This window comes from Culex quinquefasciatus, chromosome 1 (assembly GCF_015732765.1).
Source record: "Culex quinquefasciatus strain JHB chromosome 1, VPISU_Cqui_1.0_pri_paternal, whole genome shotgun sequence".
NCBI classification, from domain to species: Eukaryota; Metazoa; Arthropoda; class Insecta; order Diptera; family Culicidae; genus Culex; species Culex quinquefasciatus.
In genome coordinates, this window is record NC_051861.1 from 24618948 (window position 1) to 24626177 (window position 7230).

The window sequence follows — 7230 nt, forward strand, 5'->3', positions numbered from 1 at the left end:
GTTCCCCGGATCAAAACCTATAAGAAACCTATGAATAGGAAAATTTGATAGGGTTTTGGGAAATTTTCTATAAGAACATGTAAAAAGTTACAATTCTCCATATTAAATTGAATCAAGTTCCATACTAACTTCAGATCAAAACTGGAGCAACTAAACCTTAAGCAAATGAGCTCAAATTTTCAGGCTAGCTTCTGGGGTCATAGAACTTTGAAATTCCGGTTGATGCAAACGAAATAGAACACTTTTGTCTTTTTCATATATCCATGAACCACCCTACTGCACAAGCTGAACGTGTATGTGGCCGCCATCCAGGAAGTTCGATGGCCCGGCCATGGAGAGCGAGAATTCACGGCGGTGGACCCCATCGTCAACACCTCTTTCAAGTACCACATCTACTACAGTGGCGGTGAAAAGGCGATGCACGAAGTCGGGTTCGTACATAGCTAAAAAAGTAGTAATTCAGCTGCGTGTAAAAGGCCTGGGTGTAAAATAAATATTGCATTATTTTATGCATTTTTATGTGATGTTACACCCTGAAATGTGTAGCCCATAGGGACGTGGCGTTACATCGTGCTGCCACCTGGTTTTTTTAAGCGCAAGAGTGGAAAAGTGCTGAGTCATCGTCTAAAAATAGACGGCGTCCTATCTCGCCCAGCAAAATGAAGTCGATAAAGTAGTCGGTTTCGATGAGAAAAAGTGGAAAACGTGGTCTAAAAATAGCGACGCCATCCCCCTATTAGTATGGGAAACCTACTTGACCGAAATGTCAAGCTCATATATGCGTTTATCCTTTCAGATTTTTATCGGTCTGATGGCCGAACGGGCTAAGGCGCCAGTCCTTACTGTAGGTGCTGGGTTTGAGTCCCGTCGGTTGCAACTTTTTTGTTGTGTTTGCAAAATCTGTACATTTCAATTTCAATTGTGTTTTTATTAGAATTTAATAGTTCTGCTCCAGGATGTTACATTTGCAATTCAGAGATTTGGAGAACCTTTCAACTGAAATCAATTCATAAGCCTTTGCAGGGAGGATACATATTTCTACGTTTAGATTTTGCTAACTGGGTGTTCTTTAAGGGAAAATATTTTTTGAGAAAAAACCCTAGATCTAAGAAAAATTGTACATGCAGCGTGTAATATTAAGTGTCTTTTTTGACGGAGGTGATGTACATGCTTTTGCATGCGATTTTACCATCGTAATTTTTGCTGTGTAGTGATTGGGGATCAGAAGAACCGAGTCATCAAGTGGAATGGTGAATGACCGGATCTGCGTGTTGAGAATCAATCAATTTCTAGATCAACATCTACACGCCGACGAACGACAACCGATGACGATAAAGACGCTTTCTACGAGCGTCTCGACAAGACCTATGGAGAGTGCCCAAGACACGACGTGAAGATAGTCATCGGAGATGCAAACGCGCAGGTCGGAAGGGAGTAGCACCTTCTTTGCGCGCATGAACATTCGGAAGCACACCTGGCGCCACCCGAATGGCGAATCGTGCACACAAATCGATCACGTTTTGTGGATGGTCGACACTCCTCGGACGTGATGGACGTCCGATCGTACAGAGGACCGAACATCGATCTGATCACTTCCTGGTAGCGTGTGCAAGATCCGAGCTAGGCTGTCGAACGTGTTTTACTGTGCGTAGTTTGCCGTCGGTATCGATATCAAACCCCAAGAGTGATGCTTTTAGCATTCCCCTGGTGGCACGTCAGTGCATCCGTGTTATTGGTTAACTTACAAATTGGATTGTTCAATGCATTGCTGCGAGCTGAAAAAAAAAGAAGAATGATGTGTTTAGAACGACATGAACTGTTGATTAAAATCACTATTATAGTATAATACACATTTCACAAAACAGTCTGGCAGCATGCCCAGGGCAGACGTGTGTGAATAATTAAGTTTGCTTGGTTCAGAGCTGGCGCAAGTTATTGAGTAGTTGGTTAGAAAAACTGAGAAAGTCAATGTGAAGGAGATCAGATCCGTAGTGAAATCTCAAGTCTTTTGAAAAATTGAAGAAAAAAAATAATCCGATTGTGTACCGGGTTCCACTATAAGAAAACTGTTATTTTTACACCAAATTTTAACCGAAATTTGATGGGTTTATGCATGGTGTCAATAGACCTATTGAGAGATAGAATTAATAAAAGATTGATTTCGCTCACTTCGCAATTCGCAATTCGCAATTTTCAGTGTAAGAACGGGCCTTGACCGATCTTATGCACTAGGTTCCCGACGAACACGCACTGCCCTTACACCTACATCTCACCCTTGCTCTGAGTCAGTACGAGCAGCACGCTAGAACACGCTTTGAGTGTTCGTGCCAGGCATGCACACCTTCTTTTCCGGTTACGCATTTTAACTCGGCCGGGGGTGGTACATTAAGTAGGGTTTGATGTAAGTATAAGCGCCTAACCGTTTATAGTGTGCCTATCAACTTTCATTAAAGCAAAAACTGTTTTATTTTTAGTTTGAATTCAAAAACTAATTGTTATTTTACTGTGTATTGTTTTCTCCTAAAGTATTTCCTAGTGTTGAGTCGTGTTTATATGTTGCTATTTCTTTTGTCGCGGTGTTTTGTTACAATTTTTGGACCTAAGCATGTTATAAAAGTTTACCAAAAATACAATAGTAATATTTGTGTTAATCCTTTAACCGTTCCATAAATTGAGTAAGGGCTCGAACCTCACTTGCTTAAGAAAAAGGTGAAGTTTCAAAACAATGGACAGTGAAGGAAATATACTATGTAAAGAATCAATAGTAAAAGAAAGATTGTAATTTATGAAGTAGATAAAGAAATTAACAATAATTAATAAATAGAGGAAACAAACAAGCTTAGATTATATTGAGGGCCATTTACAGGGAAGATGAGAAATTATTCAAATAGATAAATAAAGAAAAGGCACATGATAAACAAAATTGACATCGCTGCCAAATTAAGGGAATGCAGACAGTTTGTTACAGCAGCATCAATTGATAAAATAGAGTGGAAAAGCATTGAGAAATAAGAGAATCAAATGAGTAAAATCGAAATCAAATGGAGGATAGTAAACAGAAGCCGCGTTAGAAAATCAGTGAAACAAAATAAACAGAAGATAGGTGGTAGCTGAGAATGAAGAGAAGAGAAACCCCGTTGTGCGATGTTTCAGGTACATCCACAGCAGTTGACTCAACATACTGCGAATCAAAACAATACCGTCTACAATCACAAATTACTTCCCTGTCCCACATTGGCGCGCCCCTTTCTTCTAGCCGTCTCGACTCTGACCCGCGGTGGTCAAAGGTTTACGATCCGTTTCCACAGGCCACCAGCTAGGTCATCATGAAAACCAAGCCAACGTGGAGGTAAGAAAATAGGACACTCGCAAGGAACCAGAGCTATACTGTTCTGATCAAGATAATTCGGATGATCTAACAGAACTACGGATGTAGTTAGTTACGCTCCTTCCAGGATGTTCCTTACGTGGACGTCAACCGAAGAGCACGCAACAAGGTCAGTGCCATTACATGCTCTTAGGTATCAATCCTTGGCCTGCAATAAAAGATTGATTTCACTCACTTATCATTAAATAACACATATGTTTTGTTATTCAATTTTGGCTTAAAACAACAACAAAACCCTAACAGACATGTACACACATTTATTTCCGGAAATGTTTAGAGAAAACTTATCAAAAACTGCTGTTAACATAAACATTATTAAAATTGCAGTTTATGCAACAAGTGGCTTAAAGAAGAATTTGGCAAAAAAACACGTTTTGCAACAAGTTCCACCCAATATTTTTTGCAGTTCCGAAAAACACTCTTTGAACGGAATTGTAAGTAAAATGTACAGGTGTTTAATGAATCCACCATTTAAATCAAAATAATGTTGAAAAGTATTACTTTTGACCCATTCCCCAGAAGTATTTAGGAACTTGCATAACATGTTTTTTTTTCATATTTGGTGTCTGCGCCGAGACACCTCCTCGACAGCCGGGATTGTCCTCAGCAGGACAGGGAGTGGACTGTAAGACTCCGTTGGGGGGGTGCTTGGTCCGGATAGGAAAAGAAGAGTCCTGGTCGTCGTGGTTGGGGGTTTTTATTCGGTCTGCCCTTTAGCCAGGGCTTGAGTGTACTGGATGGGGATTACAGTTCCGGGAGCCTTTTTATAGGCGGTGGCAAGGTCAAACTAAAGATCTAATACAATAGGGGCTACGAACTACCATGAGGATCAACAAAAGACCAATTGTTGGTGCCGCGTGCACAGAAATGGGGATTAGAAATAGCCTTGAAGATCAGCTAGCTTTGGGATCGTGTGCAGAACTAAATCTAGGGTGAATATCCTAATTGCGTACGCAACATGGTATAATGCCATTTAGCTTAACGCCGTTTGGCATTATGGGCATAATGATGCATGATGGTCAATTGGCATAATGATATTAATTTTTCAACATTAATTCAATATTAGAATCGCGAAGACATTGTGATAACTGCTGACACCAATTGTTTTTTTTTTCATTTTTTAAAAAGGCTTAAGCTCTCTTTACTAGGGATAACTCCTAAAGGAAAATTCCACTTGTGTCAGCATGCTGCAGTTATCGCAAGTCAAGGGAGTTGTTCCTTCTTTAAAGAAGGCGAAATTAAATTTTAAAGGGAAATTTCAACTTTTGTCCGCAGTTATGACAGTTCAGATAGTTTTCCCTTCTTCAAAGAAGGCTAAATTCAACTTTTAAGGGAAATATCAACTTTTGCCCGCAGCAAGACTGTCACCCACTCTAACTTTAGGGGGGTTGCGGGCGATTATCGGGCATCGCCAGGGCCAGTTAAGACGCTTAGTCTGGACACAATCCTTAAAAAACTGTATATTTGTTTTCCACACACACACCAACATATTTGCTTTTTGCCGCTCTCACGCACACTATCCCCTTTCGTAACGCGACCAGCAACTGTCAAAAATTTGCATTTCCACGTGTTGAGTCATTCATCACCAGCTTCAACAACGAAAGCTCGCGAACGTTCCGGGACACGTTCCGAAGTTCCCCGGCCGCGTTTTCCCGGTTTCCCGGCCGCGTTTTCCCGGTTTCCCCAGCCGCGTTTTCCCGGTTTTCCCGAACCAGAAGTCGTCCACTCAACGATAAAAGAACCCGCGCCCGTGCGGTTTGTTACAAGTCCGGCGCCGAAGACCCCCAGTGATCCGATCGAACTTCCAGCGGTTACCGCCGCGAAGAAGCAACCAGTCAACCAGTACGGTTTTCCGGTAATCCCGTGCCCGGAACCATCGTAGATGACGTGATCACATTTCTTGAACGGTAAGATCCCCACAAAATCACAAATTAACCACCACCTAACCTCACTTTCCCCGCGTCTCTCCCCCAGCAACGACTTCCACCTGATTTCCAAGAACGTCCGCCAGGGAACCGTCTCGCCCACCTCATACAACTGGACGCGGACAAGCTGCAGCAGTACTCGTTGCCCGTGTTGTCGGAATGGAGCAGGAATCGGACACTGAAGGGGGGGCAGGCCGGCAAGAAAATCAATTAAGAAAAAGCCACGGCTGGGGAGTTCAATTCCGTCCCGCGGGAAGCGGGTTACGCCAATGAAGAAGACGTCGCTGACGTTTGCCATTTTCGGCACCAGTATTAACCGGATTGGGGTGCAGAAGATATGGGGGAGGACCGGAGAAGCAGCAGCTGAGGCGATGGTGAGTTACAGATTTACATAAGATAAACCCTAGATTATTGACTTTTCACTTATTTCAGCAAAACATCAACCGCAACCCGCTGTCACCCGTTTACCGACGACAATGACCGCACCGAGAAACCCGTAAACGTGAAACACCTCATCATTTCGCCTTCAATACCGCGTCCGCTACTACAAGTCCAGCCCAACAAAGTGAATCTCCTCTACGAGAGTGTCATGCAGCAGCATCCCCTCAATCCGACGTACCAGACCGTACCAAGCTGCCCAACGTGACGCTCGGGTTCTCCTCCCTGCCGCGAACGTTCTATTTTCCCGCTCGAAGGACCTGCTGCCATGGTATGAGAGCGACGTCGTCGTTCGGGACCAAAATGTGCGGCCAAAGACGGTTGTGGACCAGTCGGTTCCGCCGGCCAAGCGACAACCTTCAAGTACTAGTTTGGCCAGAACGATAATGTGGTGCCGAATTCCTAGCAACATCCTCCATCAGCACCAGTTGTTCCAGAGATTCTGCACAGCGGGGTTCAGTGTGTGGTTCCCGTTCCCCCCTAACTGAGATCTCGAACAACCCAAATCCGGTCATCAACAGTCAAGTGAAACAAAAAAAAAACAAAAATACACAGCTGCAAAATATGAAAGTAAAAAAAACAGAAATTTATAAATACATAAACACAAAAAAGAAGGGTAAAAACACAAATTTATGAATACAAAAAATAGCGCAAAAATACACAATTACGAAAAAAAAAACAAATAATAAAAACACAAAAGTACAAAGATAAACCAAAAACTAAAAATACATAAAATCTAAAACCACAAAAGAAGAGATAAAAATACACAACTACAATACAAAACACATAAAATTGAAAAAAAACGCAAAGGAAACATAAAATAAAACCAAAACGAATACGAATACGAAAACACAAAATACTAACAAACAAAAATACAAAAATTTAGAATACAAAAAAAGAGAATTAAAAACTAAAAAAATACAAAAAAAAAACGAAAATACACGAATACATACTAAATTTTCCATAATTTACCTAATTTAACTGAGTTTAATTAAATTGAATTTTATGAAATTTAACTTAATTTCACGAAATTTTTCTAAATTTAGCTTAATTCAACTAATTTAACTAATTCGAACTTAAGTCAACATAATTAAACTGATTTTTTTTAAATTTAGCTAAATTTATCTAAATTGAACTTAATCCATTTATATTTGACTAAATTAAACTTTATTCAACATTATTCAACAAAATTTCACTGATTTTTTAAAAAAATAACTGAGTTTAGCCAAATTAAACTTAATTCAACAAAATTTATCTGAATTTTACTTAATTTAACTAAATTGAACTTAATTCAACTTTTTTTTTAAATATATCTAATGAATTTCATTCATTTTAATTCGACTAAAGTTAACTTTATTTGACTTAATTCAACAAAATTCAAATGAATTTAATTTAATTTAACTTGATTGAACTAAATTTATATAATTTAACTAAATGTAACGAAATTTACCTAATTTCAATAAATTTAACTAAATTGCA

At 40.1% G+C, this 7230-nt stretch overlaps 1 long non-coding RNA gene across 1 annotated transcript; it reads left to right on the forward strand.

Moving 5' to 3' along the window:
- The first annotated feature begins 5039 nt into the window (after positions 1-5039).
- LOC119765084 lies at positions 5040-6331 on the forward strand. Its single transcript, XR_005276491.1, has 3 exons — positions 5040-5295; positions 5363-5687; positions 5746-6331. It is a non-coding gene; the product is annotated as an uncharacterized LOC119765084 (long non-coding RNA).
- The last annotated feature ends 899 nt before the right edge of the window (positions 6332-7230 follow it).